The sequence below is a fragment of the Diabrotica virgifera genome, chromosome 6 (genome assembly GCF_917563875.1).
Source record: "Diabrotica virgifera virgifera chromosome 6, PGI_DIABVI_V3a".
Taxonomy (NCBI): Eukaryota; Metazoa; Arthropoda; class Insecta; order Coleoptera; family Chrysomelidae; genus Diabrotica; species Diabrotica virgifera.
Window position 1 is genome coordinate 58,004,085 of NC_065448.1, and position 26,278 is coordinate 58,030,362.

Sequence of the window (26,278 nt, forward strand, 5' to 3'; positions counted from 1 at the left end):
ATCGAAAATTTCCCAAGTTTTTCACCTCAAATGAATGTTCGTACTTTTTAGCCACTCTGTTTTCCTCATTGATCTTTATCCATTGTCCTTTTTGCTTCATCCATTTTTTGTGACTGGAGTTGCATCAGTTGTAATAGTTTATCTATTCCTGATAATTCTTGCTGTTCTGATGCCATGATTGTCTTGTCTAAAATATCTTCTTGGTCTGAATGTTCTTTTTGTTTTTTGTTGTCCTTGCTTTGGCTTCTTGTCACAGACATTTGTTTTCAAGAAGTACTGTCCCCGCCAAATATGAAATTTTACTAGTATGTTACCAAGACGACTTTTTCTCACCCAAATATTATAAATTGTCAATAAATATATCAAATGTAAATATCGTAAAAATAAAATATTAAATCAGTTATGTAAAATTTGTACCTAAAGAGATCTAAAATTTTATGTTATCAAATGTAAGTATCTCACTTTTTACCACAGGCATATAAATTTTCAAATACCGGCTTTACTCTTTCTATCCTTCAAATTTGCCACTAGAAATACTTTACAATGCTTTCCACGTTGGACGACAGTTGATGTGATCTTGATTATTGATATGAGATAATATTCTTATATGTTACTTAATTTAATCAATGTATTAATACTAATCCAATTAATTAACCAGATCACATATCAATATGTTTTCAATCTCAGGGCGAATTATAAATTAATTACTTACTTCCGTGGCTTCTAAATATTTCTTAATGGTTCCTAATCGGGATAGAAAAGAAAAGAGTAAAAAAAATACACATATGGGTTACAATTATAATCAAAATATTTTTTATTTTATTTAAAAGGCAACCAATGCTTAATATTTGCTATTTCTTATTATTCTTAAACATAACATTTACAAATGGGAATCTTATTTCCTTTTGGTTTTCAATTGAAAGTTTTTATTAACATTTAACTATTAGGAGTTATTAGGAACAACTCTATTTAAGTTTGATGAAGCTTTTCTGATATTATTGATTATGTTATTCAATTTTTTATGTGGAATTTAATACGAAAAACCCATACATTCATGTCCAAACAAATGAGACTGACCTTTTCCTGGTGAACTGAAAATGTCCTCACACAAAACCCTTTCCTGCTATCCTTGGCTGCGATCAAACCTCGTCCTGGCTTCCAGTGATGTTCTCCTTTGAAAAACTAGCTCGAATAGCTCTCGTTCCTGCTTTTGTCGTGATGCTGTGTTCTACCTTTTTCGAAACTGCTATCAGCTACCGGGACACTCTGGGCTCAAGGAGGTTCTTTTACTCTCGACCTGGCCTACTTCTCGTTCCACGATAGATACTCCACACTCACGGAACTACACCGGCTTTCTCACTCCTCGAACACTACCGTCTACTACTCGACTTCACTTCTCGACAGCTCAAAACATTCTGCTCTCACTTTGTCATTCATTCCCCTACTTTCTAAATATCCCTTCCAAATTCACAAATCAATCTTCCACCACCAACTCTCATTCGTAATATTCCTCAAAACCAATTTTTAATCTTTCTAAATATGCTTAATGGATTTCAAAAGAAAATATTTAATTCCCATTCTAAAATACTTTCTAACTATTTACAAATTTTAATGACCTATTCTCTCTTTTAAATGAGTCTTATTTAGCATAGGCTAATGATCGAAACCTTCCGCGAAAAACGATAATGAACTATCATCTATTTCACTGAGTTTTATTTAGCATAGGCTAATGATCGACCTTCCGCGAAGAAACGATAATGGTACGCGTCATTCACTTTGTTTATTCTAAGCACATTGTTCCGAGTTTCGTACGCTTATTCTAATCACTTCTTAAAATTACATATAACAATTTGTTGTATACAGGTTGTTTTAAATTTATATGCCCGTGGTTGAGAAAATTGAAAATATTTTATATTGAATTGAATTTTTTATAATTATCAAAATTTAATTTTCATATCAAATAGAAATATAACAATATATATATACAAGCTGTACGCTCCCGAGGAAGCTGAAGCTGTTTTCACTTGAAGATCCTTTTTATGGGGGATCATCCCATTCTGACTTTGGTTTTACAATTGCTGGTGTGACTTCGCTGTTTCCACTACCTTTCTCCATTCTTCTCTCTCTCTGATTTTGCTTCCTATATTTCTAATTTCCATACTTCTTAAGTCTTCTTCCACTTGTTGTCTCCATCTGAGCTTAGGCCTGCCTCTGGTTCTTGTACCTGGTGGTATCCATTCGGTTATAACTCTTAACGGATTGTTCTTCTCTCTTCTCATTATGTGTCCATACCATCTAATTCTCTGTGCTTTTGTTGCTCTTACTATGTTCTCTTGACCCATCCATTCTTGTATTTCGTGGTTCATCCATTGCCTTGCATCCTCTTCGTTTTCCCTCTTTGGTCCCAGAATTATTCTCATAATTTTTCTCTCAAAAACTTTCAGCTGCTCTTCTTCTCATGCTGTTAATGTGAATGTCTCCAAAGCATATAGCACTATTGGTCTTATGGTCGTTTTGTAGATTTTCATTTTTGTATTTCGGCTTATCTTCTTATCTTTGAAAATTTTTTTATTTCTGTAGAATGCTTTGTTTCCTGCTTGAATTCTTCTTTTCATATCTACACTTTCATTTCTTCTGTTGACTAATACTCCCAAATATTTGAATGTTTCAACCTCTTCGAAGCTGTGTGCGTCTATTGTCATTTCTGTCAGTTGCGTCTCCTTTTTTTAATTACATTCATGTATTTTGTTTTATTTTCATTTATTCCCAGTCCTCTTAGTTTGGATTCGTTTTCTATTTCTTGAAAGGTTTTCTTTAATGCCTTTTTATCTGTTGCCACTATGGTTATATCGTCCGCATATCCAATTATTTGTACTGTATTTTTATTTATAGTTCCTGCGTTTGACAACTTTTTTATTATCTTATCTAATGATAGAATAAATAGTACAGTTGAGAGCGCATCTCCTTGTCTTACTCCATTTTTAATTTTTATTATTTCTGTTCTCTCTCTTCCGGTGTCTATTGTTGCTTGGGAATCTCGCATTGTCATTTCTATCATTCTTATAATTTTATTTGTTATTTTGCTCTCTTGTAAGTCTTGGATCATTTTTCTTCTACTTAGTTTGTCAAAAGCCTGTTTAAAGTCTAGAAAAAGTATATGTGCTTCTCCGTCGTACTCGTATGTTTTCTCTATCGCTTGTTTTAGTGTATGGATAGCATCTATCGTGGATCTTCCTTTTCTGAAACCGTACTGGTAGTCTCCTATGCTTTGTTCTGTGTATATTGTTAGTCTGTCTCTAATTATACCAGTCAGTACTTTATATGTTACATTCAGTAAATTATTTGCTCGGTAGTTTTTACATATCCTGTGGTCTCCTTGTTTTGGGATTGTCACAATAATTCCTTTCTTCCATTCTTCGGGCATTGTTTCCTTATTCCATATATTCTGTATTAGTTCATAAATCTTTCTGTATAGTGCTTCACCCCCGTATTTTATAAGTTCTGCACATATTCCGTCGTCTCCCGCTGTTTTCCCGTTTTTCAGTTTGCATATTGTATCTTTTACTTCTGTATAGGTAAATTCTTCTTCTTCACCTTGTTCCGGGTTCATTATTGTTTCTCTTTCTTCTTCTACATCCGTTTCTTGATACATTTCTTCGAAATACTTCTGCCATGTTTCTGCTTCTATGGCTACATTAGCTGTCCATTTTCTACTACCTAGCTTTAAGTATTGGTACAGTGGTTTTGAATTGTGTCTCTTTTTATCTTTTTATCTTTTTATCTTTCAATTTATCTACGTCCCATCTTCCCTGTGCTTTTCGTCTTTCATTCTTCTACTCTACTCTAAACCGAGTAAAGCATGAAAAAGAAAAAGAAAATAATCGTTTTCGTTTTGATTCAATTCGAGTCTCTTGCCATCCTCGACACAGTGTTTCTGGGTCTCTACCCTTTATCAAAGAGGCTATTGCAAGTAGACTTAATAAGAATATTATTCTACATCCCACCAGATTGAAAACAATGGGAACCTTTTCTGGTTACACCTCCGAGGCTTCTAAAATTTGCAAGCCGTAACGGATACTAAGATTAAAGAAGATGAGGGAATTTTACAATGCATATTTCACGTCCCATCTGCTCAGTGCAATAAAGTTCTAACGTGAATGTTTCCCTTTGTATTCTATTCAGAGTAATAGTAAACATGTTTCCAACACGAAACTACAGCCTTATCATATTCTAGTTCAATCAGAGAGTGCAGCAAGCACCTCTACCGATTTCGAAGCTTATTAATCTCTCATCAGGACATATGCTGCTCTCTCTGACCCAACCAGGACAAACCCCGGCGTGCAGTTACGGGTTGCAACGAACGAAATGACAGGGATGGCAGGGATTATTTTATGTGCTATTAGATTGAAAACTTAGTCTTTTGCTAGCAGTCGCCGCTAGCCTGCCATTTCGTTCGTTACAATCCGTAACTGCACGCCGGGGTTTGTTCTGGTTGGGTCAGAGAGAACCGCATATGTGCCTCCTGATGAGAGACTAATAAGTTTCGAAACCGTTAGAGGTGCTTGCTGCACTCTCTGAATGAACTAGAATATGATGCGGCTGTAGTTTTGTGTTGCAACGAATTTTGAAAATGATTATTCATTTTTTATTTAAATCAATATTATTGGTGATTTTTTTAAAGTTTAGTTTTTATTTAAGTTATAATCATCATCAATGGCATTACAACTTTTAGCGAGTCTTTGCCGCGTTTAGTATTGCCTTCCCTGTTTGTCGGTCCTGTGCCACTATTTCCCATTGTCTCTCCCCCATTTTCTTCAGATCTTCTCTGACTCTATCTTTCCATCTTTCTCTAGGCTGTCCTACATCTTTCCTTTACCCTTTTTCCATCTGGTCTTTTTCAATTATGTTTATAAGGCAATTGTCGTTACTGCGTATCACATGCCCAGCCCTAATTCTATTGGCCTAGATTCTGTAATTCAGGTTATAAAGGATTTTTTGAGAACCCCCACCATTTTTTTAATATGCGTTCCGTTAAAAGCTAAAATACATTCCAGAATAGGAATATCTTATGTCTCTATTATTATTTATAAATCTACTCTTTTAAAAAATCTAAGAAAAAATCGTGTTGAGTAGTGTTGTTAGTATAAATCCACTTTACAATTATTATCAATAATTTTATTTGACTATTTATTCATCTATATCGTTTTTTTTGTTAAAACTTGCTTTATAAAATTCTAGAGCTAATTGATTATATTGACTTGAATATTGATAAATTTGTTGATGAGCGCTTTTAAAGTTTTACCGTAGTTAAATAAAAACAATATTAAGTATTCTAAAAAGTTTGCATGGTTTACTATAGGATCATCAAAGGTATAGAAATTTTCAACTTGTCACCTTATTGCAAGAGCTTGTTTTCCCGTTTACTTCAAAACATGATAGATGAAACATGCCTTATTGCGAATACTATTTTGGTTACGTTTCTGATTTTCATTTTAACTAGATTAATTGCTCGGTATTAGTAAATTTTACTTGGTAATATTATGTTTGTTTGAAATTAATGAAACAAGCGTGGATATAAATATTACACTCATAGAACATATTTATTTTTAGTTTGTTTTTGGTTTAATGTAAAATATGATCTGTGACTGTAATATTGAAAAACTGATGGTATAAATTCGAGAGAATGACGAAACTAATAATCCCAAAAATTCCGAAACCTCGAAATATTAGGTCTGTTCGTAGAACGATCAGCAACCGTTTCCAACTATCAGACGCATGCGTGTTCGAAGTCTACGATCTCTAACTGGTAACAGCGCAGCGCTAACTGGTAACTGCGCATGCGTCTGATGGTTGGCAACGGTTGCTGATCGTTTGGATCGTACTACGAACAAACCTATAGAATTTTTTAAATGAAAAAATAAATAATATGCTCATTCGAAAATAGTTGTAAAACTTTTTAGGATCATAGTAAATCTGTAAACATATGACTGAATGAACCAAAAGCAGATCTTCTAGTACTTATTTATGGGATGAACCGAAAGTAGTTTTCTTCGTTACTTCAACATTCTTTTTCCAAGGGTACGTAATATTAATGTTTGAACTACTACATATATTTTTAACCACATGTGTGTCTACATTAATGATTCCACAAGATGCATTCAGTGTGAAAGGTAATGACTGACTTGATTTGACTGGATTTGACTCGACAGGACTGGAATCGATTGGACTCACTTGGTGCGAAATGAGCCTTACAATAAAAACACATTTAATCCAATAAACTAATTAATAAGAAAGAGTTTATTATGGATCAAAAAATAGAAAACACAATAATAGTTAAAATTAGTAAGGTTTAAAAACAGGGCGCTAGTAAACCACAAAGAACAGTTTTCAAAGAACAGATGAAAATTATTTAGACCATAATATTACCAGAAAACGGCAGTTCTCGCCAGTGTCGCATACCAACACCCCCCTACACGCGACACTATATATACACGAAATTTTCGATTTTCTAAATCTGACTGATTTGAAAGATGGGCCAAGTGCCATCTTAAAGTTCAGAAAAAGACTCACCCATTCATATGTCAACCATCCATTTTGGTCCAATTGTGTGGATTTTACGGCCCTTTCTATTTAGGGTCTGTTTTTCGTTCTCGTCCCCAAAATTCCCAAAAACTTCAAAAATTTAAGTCCGACCTTTGCGGCTTCTAATAGTACTGATCATTACTTTTCCAACGCATGTCTAATTTTGAAAATCGGTTATACCGTTCAAAAGTTACCGAGCTCAAGAGTATGACTCAATTTTTATTTAAAAAAGGGAAAATGTTTGTGGATATGTATGTGCGTTTGAAAGATAAACCGATTTGAATTTTTTTTCTGTGTTTGAAGAGGGGGTCTGGACCGATTCAGTACCGGTGTAGTTTGTGACTTTTGACCACCTATAAGCCAGCTAGAGGACTTGGTAGGTACAAAACGGCATATTTTTGGGGGTATATATCTTCGGATCAGGAAGAGAAAGGGGAACAGAAAATACACCAACTCAATAGCGTTGAGTTAAGCTTTCAAATGGTGTCTAAGCCGTCAGGATCAGACATACACACGGCTCAGTATAGCCGAAAAACTGAAAAACTATACTTTGAAAATTTTGGTTTTTCGACAATTACTCAAAATTTCAACCTACGAATTTCGCCAGTAACTGAGCATTAGTAGAATAACTCTAGACGAATCTATCGGTGTATACGTCATATCCGGGAAAATTCGAATTTTTAAGTTATAGGCTTCATAAATGTGATCAAATTTATTTCCTACGGGAAAAACGGTTTCGCAAGCTCAATAATTCCTTTAATAGCTTCAGTTATCATACTTGACCTTAGATCCATCAGATACTACTGATAAATACGTTTCAAACTCATGTTTAATGATCAAAATCGGTTAAGCCTTTTAGAGGTTATTAAGCTACAGAAGTATAATCCAATTAACGAGTATTCCCGAAATGGTTTATGTAGTCGTAGTGATTACGACGCTAAATTTGATCTGACTTTATTTACCGGTCATCTCAATATTTTTTTTCAATCTATGTTGAATAGAAAAAAATCTAGTGTACACTCGATGAACACTAGATCATTTGGGAGATAATGCAACAAAGGTGACCATTTATAAAGCTTAACGAGTAATAGAGGAACATTGCATTCAACTACATACATTTAATTTATAAATAACTTTGAAAAACTCCTGATACAAGAATAAAAAACCGCTAAACGCCTTAAAAATGAGTGGCGCATACAATATTCCAGCTACAAAAGATCTGATATGAATATTACGTGGCGCGAAAATGTATTTTCATTTTGATGTAAAACAAAATTCTAGTTTTATTTTAAAAGATTTTTCCATAATATTTGCTAAATTTGAAGTAAACGCGCCACAAAAGATTTTTAAAATTCAGACTGTACCAAAGTTACTGTTTTGTGGCGCGTTTACTTCAAATTTAGCAAATATTATGGAAAAATCTTTCAAAATAAAACTAGAATTTTGTTTTACATCAAAATGAAAATACATTTTCGCGCCACGTAATATTCATATAAGATATTTTGTAGCTGGAATATTGTATGCGCCACCCATTTTTAAGGCGTTTGGCGGTTAATTATTCTTGTAAATTATACAGATCAATTTATAACTTATCTTTGCTACGAAGAGAGATTAATGCATACAGATTCCCTTTACTTTCTTTCAGTAATATACCTATATCAATAAATATTAAATAGTTGAAAAAATGTGTTATATAGTTTATTTACCTATAAATCCACACGCCACTGTGTACTATGGGAACATGCACAGATGAGATTCTAAAACGTGATCAGTTTCCGGAATATGATCATATCCAATCTCAGTTATTAAAATGGCTAGAGGAAACATTTTCATGGGTACCTAGTATTTTTTTAATGTTGTAAAATTGTTCTATTAACCCCTTATTGGATTTTCATTCAACTAAGTTCGGAGAAATTATTTAAATATATATGTTCAATAAAAGCATGATAGCACCAACAGCGACTTAAAAAAATACATTAAATGATATAATTAGGAGACTATACTAAATTTCAATATGACATGCAGTAAATGTAGACACCGATTTTAGTGGTTAAAAGTGTTCAAAATTTATCTACTCGTTCCATAGCAACATTGTTATATTACATATAATCTTTTTTTCTCCTTTCTCGATAATTAGTTTTTATTGTATAGTATATAAAATATTGCAATCACTGAATACATAGATAGTGAAAAATATATGCGATTATACAAGTAACTGTTATCTAAAAATATTCAAAAACTGAACGAAATAGCTATCTCTATGTGACTGATGACGACGTCGCTGTCAACTAATGTTTAGATCTAGTGCATAGCTTCTACGAATAAACTGTAGAAATGATTACGAAACATAGGATTGAGATTTGAAGCCATGATATCTGTGTCATCGGCGTATGTAGCAATTGTATTATTAGTGGTCATTTGATGACTTAGTGTTGCCCAAAATCGGTCTTGGTCTTGCAGTCTTGGTCTTGTTCTTGCGTTTTCGCAAGACCAAGACCAAGACCAAGACCGCCTAATTTTAGCAAGACCAAGAGCAAGACTTACCGAGCAAGACTTGAGCAAGAACAAGACTGCGAGACTCTTGCGTCTTGCAGTTAGAATTGAGGGTCGTTAGGGAAGTATGTAATCGAATAGGGAGTATGTAAGCTCGGCTATATTCTTAGATACTCTATGAGAAACCAAACAATTGTAACAAAAATAATTGATGGATTCGACCGTTACTTGATGGAAGTTCATTTTATCTAACAATAAAACACTGAAAACGTTTGTTTTCTATACTTCCACACAATTTATTATAACTATGTGACTACAGCTGTTTCGGCAGAGTGCCTTTCTCAAGTGATTTAGTTTACTATGGGTTTGCCTTTTTAACCCGCCAGTGGTCGCTAGATGAGATTTTCTCTCACGGTTTCAGAAAATTGCACAGAATTTTTTTTCTGGGAAATTAGACCCTCTGTAGTTTCTTCTAGTCTCCTAACTATCCTCCCTCGACAATCTAATAGACTCGTCCGCTTAGATAGTGACTCAGTTGACCTAATATCACCCAATTGTTGAGTCAGCGCGCTTCAAGTGAGACATTCTCTCATCAAGCGACCACCCGCGTTACGAACTGTACATAAAAATTAATTTTATTTTGGCACTTAAAACCTGAAGTAGTGTAAAAAAATGTAATTATTGTCATCAATCAACTTTTCCAGAGCATTCTTGTTATATTTGTGTGCTGTGCCGTAAATTATCAAGATACGGAGATTGATTAATATTTGTTTAATTCCGATTATTTCTTTTTATTTTATTATATTATTATCTATATTATGTTATATTATTTTTTTCTTACTATTAGTTAATAAAAAAAGTTTAAAAGCTGTTTAAAAATTTTATTTTGTAAAAAAAGGCAAATGTGAGAGAAAATCTCACGCGCGACCACTCGCGTAACAATCTACCTAGCGACCCATGCCGGGTTAAAGTCTTTCACTGAAGAGGTTGAGGAGTGGGGAGCTGTTTGTCTCGAGTTGGTCATTCAGAATTATATCTGTATTTTTTAAATTTATTAATTTCCATAGATTCTAATAAAGATAGCTTAAGGCCTTTATTTTGAATATGAAAAATTTGAAACTCTTCATTAAAAGAATGATTATGATGTAGAAGGTGAAGTGCGTATGAAGAAGTGTCTGTTTTTCTATTATTGAAACCCATTTTGTGTTCTGCTAATCGTTTGTCAAAGGTTCTGCTAGTTTGACCGATGTAAGTTTTCGGACAGTCAGCACAAGTTAGTTTGTAGACACCACTCTGTAGTTGTTTTCTCTTTCGGCTCTTATTATTCTTAAATTGTGTGGAAGTATAGAAAATAAACATTTTCCGTGTTTTATTGTTAGATGTAACAAAAATATTGAAAATTGGACTTATGCGCATTACGAACAATACCATAAATATAAACATACATAGCGAATCAAAATATCCATTAAAAGAACACTCGACACATTTGACATGTATTCAGAGGTCATTATTATAATGTAAAACCAAAATTTTTTAGTACATTTTTCTCAGCAGCCGACTTCTTTGCTCTTAAATTAATTGTCCTGGTTCTGATATCTACATATCAAACTCTTGGTCCTTGGTCTTCTAATCATATTCATATAACAAAACATTACTGCGTTGCGACGCCTACAGTAATATCGAATATCGTTTACAAACTTTTTAAAAATATGTTACCTTAGCACTTATATAAATTTACATAAATAATTGTTTTCATTATTAGTTTTCTAGAAATCTATGTCCTGTATTAGTGTCCTGTGTTATGAGGTCACTCACCTAAACAAAATTTGCCGAAACAGCGCGGCTATTATATTAAGTATCATTCTTCTTCTTCTTCAAATGCAAATCCACTAATGGATGTTGGCGATCACATTTTCCATTAACTCTCTGTTTCTTGCAATGTGGATCAGTGATTGTATGTCGGTAATCCCTGTCCATTGCCTTATGTTTCGGAGCCAGGACATTTTCTTGCGTCCTATTCCTCTCTTGCCTTCAATTTTACCCTGGATTATAAGTTGAAGGAACTGGTATTTTTCGTTTCGCATGATGTGACCCAAATACGCCGTTTTTCTTTTCTTGATGTTTTCGAAAAGCTGACGTTCTTGGTTGATTCTTTTAAGGACATCCACATTTGTGACTTTCGCCGTCCATGGTATCTTTAGGATACGGCGATAAAGCCACATTTCGAAGGCTTCTAATCTGTTTATATCCCTCGTTTTGAGTGTCCAGCCCTCTATGCCATATAGCAGCACCGACCACACGTAGCATTTAGTAAACCTTAGTCTCAGTGTAAGGTCGAACTCTGAGCAGCTCAGTACCTTCCTGAATTTTACGAAAGCTTGTATTAAGTATCATAACCAGACAAAAGTATACAGATAATGCCGGATATCGTGTAAACATAATACCGAAATATTATTTTAAACAGGTATACATTTCTCCAAGAAATTAACCGACCACGTTAAAACAGGTCATTTTTAATGTCTCAAGTTTCCTAAACCTCTTGTCCAATTTAAGTGATTTTTTTTAATATTTCGTCTTATTCTTTATAAATATGCAGTAATAATAGATATTGTTGCTAGACCGGTCCATTATTGTCAATGTATGCCGGGTGTACCAATCGAACTGTGTTTTTTCTCACTCTGTGGAATATTCTAGCATTATGCTAACTTATTATTCTAGCATGCAATAACATACTGAAATTAAAGCCCAACTATAGCCTCACATTTTCTTAACATTATGTTCTTTTATTCATTCACTTATATTGGATAATACAAAAGTTAGGTATTTTTTTAACTAGCCATGTTTTTCATCAATACAGAATGTTTTGAAATAAGTATGGCAAACTTTAACGGGTAATTCACATAATTCTGCACGAAAAGGGAATGACAGTTTTCTTCATAAACGTGTACTTTATAAATGCTTTGTTTACCAAATAGGGGGGTTGAAATTTTTCTTACAAACTGACGATTTATTTATTGCTCTAAAACCGGTTGAGATATGCAAATGAAATTTTGTGGGTTTTAAAAGGTAGTTTTAACTTTAGTTAGTTAGAACATAGGCAGGGATCACTTAAATCATGGGTTCAAACCCCACCCGGTGTCAGTTGTTTAGATATTTATTAATTTGGCTAGTCTTTACTATGGCTATGATATTCAAGCTTAAAATGTACCTCTCTGTTACGTTGTTCTAAGATATGCAATAGGCTAATGGGCAACTGCGAGACTTGCAAGATTCTTGCTGCAAGACCAAGACCAAGACCAAGACCGGGAGCGCAATACCAAGACCAAGACCAAGACTGTCTAAGTCTCGTCTTGGTCTTGCATTTGGGGAACACTATGATGACTATATTAAGTACAGGGTGGATCCTAGTATAATTCCATGTGGAATCTTGGACCATATTGGAAACAAGTTAGTGATTTCACCATCTCATTTCACTTGACAAAATAAATCTGGCTGGCATAGAATGAGAAAATATGGAATTATTTTTGGTGAAAAGACCTAAATGCCCAAGTTTGTCGAATGTCCAACTTTGTCTAATACCTAAGAGATATCTAGAAATATAACTGTACATCCTATAAACCCAAACTCATAATTATTCAGTATCTTCTTCAATATCTCCCTTAATACAGATGAATTATCGCATAACATAGATGATTTACAAAAATGTGTGCTTTATGTATGTTAGTTTTAGCCATTATTGCCATATTCATTTATTCGTTGTGTTTTTTTTTTGTTAAAAAATAGTTTGTACCATCTTTACGTAAGAGGTAGTTAAAATAATTGTTAATTTCATTGTATATATTTATCTTGAATGAATTTTATTTTAAGTAATCTACAAATTCTATTAAGGTTTGTTTTATGTTCTGGTTGCCTAGTGAACAGTCACATGTTTCTATTTTTTTTTTTCTACAATAAAACTCTATTTGTTTGAGCATGAGCAAGAGCAGGGTATGCTAAATATTTATATACATAACATTCATAAGTAGAAATTGTATTTAATATCCAGCCATAACACAAAATTAGAGAAATGTAATTTACAGGTGTCAGACAGAAGATTTCGTTGGTTTTTAAAAGGTTCAACATCAACTCTAATTTTGTACTTGTGGTTTTTTTTACGGAATCCATGTCAACAAAATATAGTAACGAATTGGAAAACAAACGAAAATACAGAAATAAACTTGAAAGAGGTTGAACTTTTTCGCTTAAAACTATTTAGATTTAGAACCACATTTTTTTAAATAATAACGACATAGTACAAACCTCATATAATTCATACTGGGTCACAATAAATCTCTAAAACAACATGTTGCGTAAAGAAATGTTAATTTTACTATAACAACTGTGGGAATATGGATATTCTTAGCATGTTTTAGGAAAGTAAGTAGAAAAACAAACAGAGTAAATATGCAAAAAAATGCTTTGAACAGTTAAAAAAAAGTTAAAATGCTTTATCTACGACTGATACATAATATATGTATTATACTTGTGGTGTTTGCAATATAATGCCATATAATAATCCCTTAGGGATTAATAATGCGGGATTAATAGCTATTAACCCTCTGGCACAACAATCACAAAATTCACCACGGAAACAAAATAATCAACCTCAAAAAGTGTCACTGTCAAACGAATAGTATATTTGACAGTTTGTGTTGAGATGGACGAAAATGAAGAATCTTTTAATTGTACACCACCAGAAATTGTAGAACTAGCTACAGCAACAGCATCTACCTTAATACCTGAATTAGTTATAAACTCAAAGTTATACCGGCCATTGTTATCGCAGATCATCTGCCACTCTGTATATTGATGGAGGAGGCGATTTAACTGGATTAAAGCGTCATGGGGGCTGGAAGTCAACACAGGTAGCTGAAGGATACATTGATCAGTCTATGAGAAACAAGGCAACTACAGCAGATACTATCGCTAAAGAGATAAACAGTAATGTACCATCTTCTTGTTCTACAGCAATCGAGATCCCAAATATTTGTATTAAAAACTCTACTAAAGTTAATGATGATTCTCAACCAATTCAGTTTATTAATTGTACTATTACTAATTTTAATGTTTTTAACAAATAAAGTTGTTCATTAAAAATCTTAAATTAATTAATTTGTCGTAGATAAAGTAGAGTATACTACTCGCAATAATGGCTCTCATTCCCTCGGAATGTTACTCCCTCGCCGCTAACGCGGCTCGGTTCGTAAATATTTCTCGGGAATAATAGCCATCATTATTGACTCGTGGTATAATCTACTATTATAATTAGAGAGAGACCAACTTACAAGACCAAACCTACAAGAAGATCACAGAGGTAACCAGTGGAAAAGAGTTCCAATGAAAACAACTTCTCAGGAATTCAATTCAGTTTAGTTCATTCATTACAAAACAGAAAAACAAAACAATTCATTACATAGGTATTTTTAAAGCCTCTAACTATTAACAAGACACCTCAAAAATAAGCAAATAACATTGCTATATAGAACGTGAAAAGTTTGCCATCGACGGGAAAATTGACCATGCCGTACAGGAAATGAAGAGGCAAAATAGACATATTGGGTATCAATGACACACAATAAACAGAGCCTGGAAATGTTCGATTTATAATGACAGAGTGTTTTACTATGCCGGAAACAACAACAAACTCACCGCTACAGAGTTATTGTTAGTTACTGATATTCACTGTATTTATCAAAGAAATCGAGGATTTTATTTTTAACTCTAGTGTTGAGATAATTAATTTTAGAAGAGATAATCAGAACAGGATGCAGCACAACACTGCCGTAATCTATGATTTTAATGCTAAGGTGAAACAATAGAGACTTGAGAAATGTATCGGTAGTCGAGGAAATGAAACTGAAAAAATGGCACAACCTCGCCATTTTTTCGTCCAGCATAGATTTGTAGAAAAATTTGGAATTAGGCCCATTTTTTCCTCTAATTCATTTTCTGTATTGAGCCGTTATACGCTTTTGGTTTTTCTATCTACCCCAGACGGGACAAGCATATTCCCCTGTTGAGAAACATAAGGCCTCAGCTGTTGACTTTAAGACCTGGGGGTTTGCACCCCACTTTCTCCCTACAAGTTTCCGGAGAAGGTTGTTTCTTGTAGAAACCTTTTGTCAAAAATTATATAAAAACATTGTAAATTTTAATATGAGCAAAATTTTGTTTTGATTGATTAAATAGTGATTGTATTATGCTAAAAAATATAATATCATAATATTTCAACCCTTAAAAACCACCCTTAATAACATTGCAATTTTTGTAAATAGATAATTTAATAGATCAGTACAGAAAAAAAAGTAGAATTAAAGAATTACAAAAATTTTATTTACACAAAAATACGAATTTACAAATACATATGTACAAATAGTTTTATAGTCATCTTCCAGTATACGAACCGGTTCTGTGGTATTATGTTACCGGCCAAACCCGATTTCAGGACAAACTAGTTTGGCCTAGGCCAATGGCATGGCCATGGCCATGGTCAATTTTCCCGTCGATGGAAAACTTTTCACGTTCTGTATAGCAATGTTATTTGCTTATTTTTAATACAATAATTTCTCATAGTTACGAGCTTGCTGTGTTTTGAGGTGTTTTGTTTAATATACATATATTTAATATATATATTTAATAGAATTTACAGAATTATGGAAGTTGGACAAATATGAAACGAATTTAGAAGCAATATATTAAAAACGTAAAAACTACAGGTCCTTAAAACTACTTAGTCACATCATGAAAATATGGAATAGCTTAGTTGTTAGGACGTATCGATAAAGGGGATTGATATTAATATGACCCATGATAGAAACTTATGGAGAAATGCACTTATGGAAGCCAACCCAGCATAAGGATAAAGGCCTAGAGAATAATAAAAATGATGATAAGAGATTTTTCAGTATATTATGACATCAGACCAAGCATATTTTATATTACCGACCTTCAAACTAATGATAAACATAAAAATTAGGAATAAAAATAGTTTTGAGTGTGTTGTTTATAATTACAACCATCATATTACCTTAGATAGGAAATATGATTAGTATGGTTTAACTTGACCCAAACCCAGACATCCAAAGTGAAAGTTATCCTCCAACACCAAATTATTCTATATGGTCCACATAATGTTCAGAAAAAAGTCACACCATTTTAAGCGTCGGGTTTGGGGGAGAGGGGGAGAAATCGGTAAATTCGTAGTTTTTTACGTTTTTCGTAAATATTTTTAAAATGTTCTACATTAAATTTGAAATAAAGAAAAGGCCCTATGCATAATTCTTCTAAAATGAACGGATTCAAAGTTACTGAGTTAGTATGTATAGTATAATTGGTCCAAAAAAGGCCTAACCTAAAAATCCAAAGTAAAAGTTTTCCTCCAACACCAAATTGTTCCATATGGTCCACATATTGTTCAGTAAAAAGTTACTTCATTTTGAGCATCCGATTTGGGGGGGGGGTGAATTACAAGTTTTTTTTACGCTTTTCGTCAATATTTCTAAAACACTATGCTTTAGCGTAAACAATGTTCTATACAAAAATGTTATACATAAAATTTAAAACCATAAAGGTCTGACATATAATTGTTATAAAATCAACAGTTCCAGAGTTATGAAGGGTGAAAAGTGGAGGTTTTCGATACTTTTTATATTTTTTGGGCAATTCCCTACTGATTCTCTTTAACAGGATTGTGTGTTATAAATCAAATTTGCTATTTCAGTGGCCGATGGTATGTGATTGATAAGCCTTTGAAGAAACCTCAACCTCACCACCCAAAATTATCATCAATTTCCCAAAAAATATATAAAGTATCGAAAACCTCCACTTTTCACCGTCCGTAACTCTGGAACCGTTGATTTTATAACAATTATGTATCGGACCTTTTTTGTTTTAAATTTTATTTAGAACATTTTTGTATAGAACATTGTTTACGCTAAAGTATAGTTTTAGAAATATTGACGAAAAACTTTAAAAAAACTACTAATTTACCGATTTCTCCCCCATCTCCCCCCCCCCCCAAACCGGACGCTCAAAATGGTGTTACTTTTTACTGAACCATATGTGGACCATATAGAACAATTTGGTGTAGGAGGAAAACATTTATTTTGGATGTCTGGGTTAGGTCTTTTTTTGGACCAATTATACTATACTACCTCCGTAACTTTGGAACCGTTCATTTTAGAAGGATTATGAATAGGACCTTTTTTATTTCAAATTTAATGTAGAACATTTTTGTATAGAAGGTTATTCATGCTAAACCGCACATTTTTAAAAACATTGACGAAAAACGTAAAAAACTACTAATTTACCGATTTCTCCCCCTCACCCCCCAAACCCGACGCTCAAAATGGTGTGACTTCTTTCTGAACATTATGTGGACCATATAGAACAATTTGGTGTAGGAGGATAACTTTCACTTTGGATGTCTGGGTTATGCCATCTTTTGGATCAATTCTATCATACTATATTAACAACTGACATAAAGAAAGATTAAAAGATTCAATCACGTCTTGTTGTGTAGAGAGCCCCCCTTCCCAAAAAATAGGAAAATATCATGCTACCTCGAAATTAGCTTTTTTTATAATTCTTTATCCAAATCACGAAAATTTTGTATTCAAATCGGGATGTCAAGCAATGTGTAAGATTACGTGTCATTCCTTTAGTCGCACCCTTCAATACTTTCAAAGTCTCCCCTGACAGTAAATTTCCGGATGCTCAGTTTGAGTTTGCCTTTCCTTCTGTTATTTATACATGCTATTTATTTGCAAATGTCACATTCGAAATATTCACAGGTAGGATTCGCATTTGTTTTCATCAACAATCAATTTGTCTAGCTGTCGGCAGCTAGCAAATAAATTCGCATGATGTGAATATATATATTTGGAATAACAGCTTCAGGGTGAATATGTCTTTATAAATATCTAGAAAGCATACTTATTTTAACTTACAAACTTCTATAAATACTTAGTGGCGTAAAATATTCATTATTATAATTTTGAATGGATACTAAATAGAGAAAAAAAATGGAATAACCAAAACAGCCGAATGGGGAAGAGAAAATATAACGGAACGTTACTTAATGAAAATAGATTAATTAAAATCATTAATAATTAAAAAAAAAACCTCTTATTATTTTAAATAATGATTCTAGATAATTCAGGTTCCCAGAGCTATTAATCAAAACTCAAAACTATTTATTTGTTTTTTATAAAATGCTACTTTTCTATCAATACCGCCAACACTGCATATTAGCTCCACGAGTAGCCACTGTCTCAAGTGACCAAGAGCTGTCAAATTTTTAAAAGGGTAACGTCACAAACGTCACATCTTTGATATTTTATTTTTAAATAATTATTTTACTTTATTTTCTTTAATATTTCATTAATAATTTTTTCTATTTGTTTTGCTAGTTTTCTTCGTTAAAAACTCATTGGCGCCCTCTTTTATTATTTTTTATTTACTATATCTCTTTTCATTTAAATCATCAACTGAACATTACACTCTAGATATATTATGTCTTTTAATACGGAACATGCCTGTCACTTCCTACTCCTCACTGTCATGGCAGTGACACTTCGTCTCTCAATTCTCAATATATCATCATCATCATTCTCCTTGCCTTATCCCTATGCGGGGTCGGCTTCCCTAATTGCATTTCTCCACACAATTCTATCTTAGGTCATATCAATGTTAATCCCCTTTACCAACATATCCTGCCTTATCGCCTCCCCCCAGGTCTTCTTTGGTCTTCCTCTCCTACTCCTTCCAGGAATCTGCACTTCAGCTATTCTTCGTATTGGGTGATTAACGTCTCTAAGTTGAACATAACCAAAAAATCTTAACCTATGCTCTCTCATTTTGGCATCAATTGGTGCCACACCTAGACTTCCCCTAATATACTCATTTCTAATTGTATCCTCCTTTGTCACTCCACTCATCCATCTAAGCATTCTCATTTCCGCCACATGCATTCGTTGTTCCTCTTTCTTTTTCACTGCCCAACATTCAGTTCCGTACATCATAGCCGATCTTATAGCTGTTTTATAGAATTTTCCCTTCAGCTTCATTGGAATTTTTCTGTCACACAACGCACCACTCGCTTCTTTCCACTTCATCCATCCAGCCCTAATTCTACTGCATGCATCTCCATCTATTTCTCCATTACTCTGTAATACCGATCCTAGGTACTTAAAACTATTGCTTTTCACAATCATTTCACCATCCAAAGATACCATTTTATTTGTAGTAGCTTCATCTTTAAATGAACATTCCAAATACTCTGTTTTTGTCCTAGTAAGTTTTAAACCTTTTTCCTCTAGAGCTTGTCTCCAATGTTCCAGTTTTTGTTCTAAGTCTCTTTTACTATTTCCTACTATCACGACATCATCAGCATACATTAAGCACCATGGAATGTTACCCTGTAATTTCGCTGTTATCTGGTCCAAAACTAATGAGAATAAATACGGACTAAGCACAGAGCCTTGGTGCAATCCTACTTTCACATGAAATTTATCAGTCTCTCCCACACCTGTCCTAACACTAGTCGTTACTCCCTCATACACATCCCTCACAATCTTTACATATTCACCAGGGACTCCTTTCTTATTGAGTGCCCACCACAGAATCTCTCGAGGAACTCTATCATATGCTTTCTCAAGATCAATGAATACCATATGAGCGTTTGTTTCTTTACTCCTGTATTTTTCCATCAACTGTCTTATAATAATGAAAATTGCATCTGTTGTTGATCTACCCTGCATAAAGCCAAATTGATTCTCGGATATTTCGGTCTCTTCACGTATCCGTCTGTCAATTACTCTTTCCCGTATTTTCATGGTGTGGCTAAGCAGTTTTATAGCCCTGTAGTTTGTTCAATATAGCCCCTGGAGTTTATCTCAATTCTCAATATAATGGGGGAAAATTAATTTCGGTATAAAAGCCAAAGAAGCTTCAAAATTAAAACATTTCTATTTCATCAATCATCTCTCTTGAACACAGTCGTATATTCGTGGAATAGGGTATATATCTTTATTAAACAATAAACATGATTAGTTAAAAATACTGTTTTGTTTGCTTTCATTCTAAATTTTCAGAGTTCACATCTAAGATTACGACAAGACGAACACACACCTTGAGAAACTGAGCTAGGCTGGGGTAAACGATAGCTATCTTGGTTGGTTGAAATATCAATTTCGAATGGTATTTCAATTAGCTGGGGTATGCTATTGTAGTTTTTCGTTTCGAAAGACTTCACCGTTAGCTCAATCTTCAAGCGAAGAAGTAAAGTCTCCAAGTGTCCGATGGCTTTTTGACAAAAAGAAAAGTTTTCTTATTTGTTACAGTGTGGTAAAAATAGCAAGAAATAAATCATCAATCGGTAGAAGAAGTATCGACAGACTGTGCAGGAGATGGAGCGACAACCTTCCATTGAGGTATCAATCTGCCAATGAACAAGCAGAATTGCTTATTATGCGGAAGAAGAATACTATTTCTTGCTGCTTATTGCAAATAGTACGATTTGTACATTCATGAAAATGTATTGGTGTCGGACAAATTCGTCACCAATATTGTTGTTAGGAATAGATTTCTCTATATCAAGTAGAATTTAAACTTAACTATAAATATACATCCATCCTATGGTTCTACAGCCCAATTGGAGCCCTAGCCTACACAGCAAACCTCTTCCATTTATTATTGTCTGTAGCCATTCTCATCCACGATCAACTGCCAAGGCCATTTATTTCGTCATCATACACATCATCTTCCCATCGCTTTTTAGTATTTCAATTGGGTTCTTCTCCTGCATTCTTGCATTCCACAGGTGTTTATGAAGCCTATTTTCTTCCATACTACATACATGGTCTGAATATTGAAGATGCCGTAGGTGGAAGTACTGAAATAAAGGTGACTTTTACTGTTTTCTTCCATCATACGTACATGACCTGCCTATTGAAGATGCTGTAGGTGTAAGTACTGCAATAAAGGCGATTTTTTAGATATATTTATTTCATAATTGTATCTCATTCACCATAATAATATGTTGTCGTGATTTATAGGGCCCGGTGTTCGTCTCAGTACTTTTCTTTCAAAGATTTTCATGTTGTGTACTACAAAATTTTCAGTCAGTACCCAAGTTTCACATCCGTATCTCACTTTGGTCGAATAATGGTCTTGTGGATTCTTATCTTATTCCTTTGGTGTACAGTGCACAGATTCTAAAGGTGCCGGTGGGGGATGGCGTCTATGAGCAGTTTAATATTCAGTGTATGAGTAGAAAGTATTCGAAATAATAAAATAACAAACAATATAAAATTTTTTATTTCATTATTTCGAATACTTTCTCTCTCATACACCGACTATAATTCTGCACATAGACGCCATCTCCCACCGGCACCTTTAGAATCTGTGCACTCCACGTCTCGTGATTTAAATATCTCTGGCTTAAATTGTAAAGTATGCAGTATTAGCTAGGATAATCTTCTGCTAAGCTCTGTACCTTCAATGTTGTCCTTGGTGATGTTGACTCCTAAATAGACAAAGCTATCTATCTATCTATTTATCTGATCAACCTTAAACGCCCAGTCCTAGGCATAGGCCTCCCCTGTTAATCTCCATTGGTCTTTATTCTGGGCGATCTGCATCCAGTCCTTTCCTGATTTTCTCTTAAGTTCGTCCGTCCATCTCATCTGTGGTCTTTCTCCTATTGTTTTCTGTTCCCATGGTTGCCAGTGTAAAATTCGCTTATTCCATCTTTCATCTTTTTGCCGCAGAGTGTAGCCGGCGATGTTCCATTTAAGTTTTGCAACCTGTCTTGAAACATCGTTCAATTTTGTTTATTCTCTGATCCATGAGTTTCTTTTCCTATCTTTAAGACCGATACCTAGAATGTGTGTTCCATTGCTCTTTGTGTTTTAGGTACCTTGTCGATGTTCTCCTTTATGAAAGTCAATGTTTGTTAGCCATATGTGATAACTGGTAATATGCACTGGTTGAATACCTTTGTTCGCATATATTGAGGGTACTGTTTATTTTTTGAATATAATATTATGATAGTTTACCAAATAATGCTCATGCTAATCTAGTTCTTCTTTTTATTTCTTCTGTTTAATTGTCCCTGTTCAGCTTTATTTTTATATCCTATAACTCGAAAGTTGCCATCGAACGTTCAAAATGTGAGGTAGCAGAACCTTTAAACGGATCACAACTCAAGTGATGGTTAAATCGTGCACGGGGCTCAATCATGTGATATTTAACATCCATGTTATTTATAGCACTTTTATTAAATTTTTCCATAACTGTATAATTTTACATGGTTTTCACCAAAATATTTTCAATTTTGGTGGCTTAGGGTAAGAGCAGAACAAGTGGGTCGCGGTGGAGGTGGATGTGGAGGTCGCGGTCGATGTCAATATCCATGTAAAACAAACACATTTTAGTGAATGGAAGAGAACAGAGCAGGTAAGTCACGGTGGAGGTTTAGCGCGATGCCATCCAGCAGGTTTACATCGATGCTTTTGAAGATATGATGAGTTTGTTTTACATGTGTGTCTACTGCGCTGCCTACAAGAATGCTTCCCTGTGATTGCTCAGTCCGAAGCCAAGTTGTCATTACCTGCGCTATCTGAGTTGATACTTTTCATATAATCCCTTTTTTGTATTCAGTTTATTTTTTAATTTCTAAAGCAATTAAATTTAGTAAATTTTTTAAATATGAAGGAGGCTCTGATTATTTATAGCCGACATTTTATCACTGACACAACATCGCAAAAGCACAGTCTTTTTGTCATTCAAATTTCATTAAACTACTTGATAGTGGTTCTAGCTCGACTGACAGCGCAGGTGACCTGCTTGCTATGTGCTGTCGACATCGACCGCGACTTAAATGGTAGCATCCACCGCGATCTACACCTCCACCTCGACCCACTTGTTGTGTTCTTACCCTTAGAAGTTTAGGATCCTGTTCAGCACTGATGATAATCTGTATCTAATCAGATAGAAAACTAGTTCTGCATTTGTGATGTAGCCCTTTTTGGGAAATTTCATTAAATTATACCTTTTTTAAAGGATTTCACTTAAATTTTTGAAGTTATACTTCTTTACGCGCGATATGAGGGTGAATTTTTATATGTTAAAACCTACGATCCCGGCGCATGCGCATTATAACTTTGTTCTGATTGGATGTTCAAATGACATGTCAAAAATTATCCAATATGGCAGCTGTAGCGCAGCTGTGGTTTGGACGGTTGACGGTTTGGTTATGTATGGTTGTTGCGTTTTAAAATTTGTGGGAAGAGAAACAACAAAGGTTAGTTAATAGTTATACTGCCTTTTTAAATAGTTTTCATATTATATTTTTGAAGTTATACTTCAAAATGTTTTAATTTATGTATGTATTAGTCCAGAAAAGGTGAGGAAAGAATATATATATTAGTGTTTCTAAATATTTTTTTCTACAAACGTGTTAAAAATGCAATTTTTAGGACTCCATAGGAGCGTTAAAAATGCTACTTTAAGGCACTAGTGCTTTAAAAATTTTAAGGCACTGCAGTTAAAAGTGAATTGTCAAATTGTGAAACGTCAAAATATTTATATTTCATTTATTAACATTAATATTAATAATACAACTTGCGCAATTTGAAAAAGGTGGTTTAAAAGGATTTTTATTATAATTTTGTGTCTTTGGATTTATCTTCCTTGGGCTTAAAATAATAAAACATCTATTTTTATATTTCACTTGTTACCGTGATGTATAATTATGTATATCTGAAAGGTAAGTGGCATGCGGCTTGATGGCCTTGTTGGTAGAGCATTGGACCAGAGATCAAAAAATCGCGAGATTGCAGGTTCAAAACCCGGACGATTCATATTTTTTTCTTTTTTTTTAATATGTGGCATTGTTAAGTTTTGGTTCATTTTTGGTAATTATTGTTAATTTTTTGTATTGTAACTGTTAAGTAGGTATATTTATTTCGTTGAAATTATATTATAATAGAAGTATAACTTCTTACGTGGGTACAAAGTACACACTCATTCTTTTTTTTTTCAATATTTTTTCTTTAAGTGTTCAGAACACTACTATTGTTTATTAAATACACTGCTTTAAGGTACAATGCTTTTAAAACAGAACAATTAAACTGAAAAAGTTTTAACAAAGGACAAACACTCTCATTACTTGTAAACATAATACGTTGAAAGTGCACCACCGGGAGACATCGAATATAAATTTAACATTTGGAGTAATAACAGCTGTGCTGTGCATACTTCTCGTTCACAAATACTCACCTACAATCATTGCAATAGTGTTAAGCACACACCAATTCACTTTGCACCTCATGTCATTGCGGAATTAGTTCAATTAGGATCAGCGAAATTCGATTTCATGCATTTTGGCGACATGTTCTCTTAATTGTTAGATGTCCACTATCCACTACAATGAACACTCCTGAAATAGGCGGAGATATTATACAATTTATCGAGATTAAAAATTGTACTAGATAACATTTGCCCATGGTCCAGAATTTATACGAAATTTTCCTATATTTTCCTTTTTTTTTTGACTTTACAATTTTACTCATCATTTATTCTGCCGAGTTACTCTTTCAAATCATACTATCATAATATCAACAATATCAATCGTGTAAATACCTTGTGATAAATATTTCATAAAAAAATGTGTGTGTATTTTGTACGCACGTAAGAAGTTATACTTCTATTATATGATTCCAACGAAATTAATATGTACTTTAAACAGTTTATTTATATTTTATTTAAATATTAAACTAATACTTACTACTTTCCAAAAATTTTTATTAAAACAATACCAAAAATTAAAAAAATAACAATAAACAATAAAACACACACAAACACCTTGAAAAATGCCACAAAGAAATGATTTCTGAACAATAATTGTTGGTAGAAATTTTAACTAAATACGTATTTTCTGAAAAAAAATTATATAACAAATATACTTACAATAATAAAATGTATAAAAAAATAAAAAAATAACAAAATAAAAACTTGGATTGGGATTCGAACCCGCGTTTATTCGGGTACTTAGGATTTGAAGTCGAAGCCTCTACTCATTTAACCACTTACACGTACATGTGCGAAGATAGGTCAACTGACCGTTTTACTGTTTGACAGTTCTGAATTTAATCAAATTAGTTTGATTTTTGTGGAATTACAATATTAAAATACAACAAAACATAGAGTAAGAAAACAATATATTAGATGAAGATTTGTAGAAATTTTGTTTGACATGTAAATGATTTGCATCGTAAATACACTTCATTTAGCTATTACGCTATTGTGGTCCGACGACCCCTTTTGTGGTCCCGCTATTACGACTTTTAAACTTAATTAGAGCCTTTTCATCAGCGTATATTCATCCATGGCTTCAAATTTTATTGTATTTTTTTAATTAAACTTTACTCCATGTTATGGTTTCGATGCCCGTTTAGTAAACATTTTACCGACAGGCTTAAAAATTAATTATTGGGAAAACGTAGTTTTGGAAAGAAATAGACATAGTAATCAAACAGACCGTATATTGATTATAAACAGCATTTGAATTATTATACTATGTGACAAAAAAGATAAACACCTAGGTTTATTAAAAATAGTTTTTGGTATACATGTTCTGTGTCACTTATAATCGGTTCTCAAAACTCAGACAGAACTGGGTAGTGATTTTAGTAGGTAATTTTTGTTTTTTTTTACTAACAAATTACTAACTACTATTTAGTAATTATTAGCTGTTTAGTAATTATTTTTTGCCAATTTTACCAAATTTGGCCAAATTACTTACTAAAATCACTAAACTAATTGTGTCTGAGTTTAGTGAACAGATTATACTACTAAAATAATTAATGTTTCAGCTGGATTCGTCAACTTACTGCAGAAGCTGATTCAAGAATGTCTTGAAGATCCACGATTCCTTACATCATTGACAAACCTAAGTATTGTTTTGATGAGGAGGTAGACTCATTCTAGTCTACTGCAACTTCGTGAGTAGGAGCTGCTAAAATCTGGATGATGTTGCAATTTTTAAGAATCTTCCTATAATGTCCCAAACATGTTTAACGGTTGTCCTACAGTTGCAGGCAATATGTTTGGCTGTTACTCAAAAGCATATATTTTGTGTCATTGGTCAGATAATGCTACA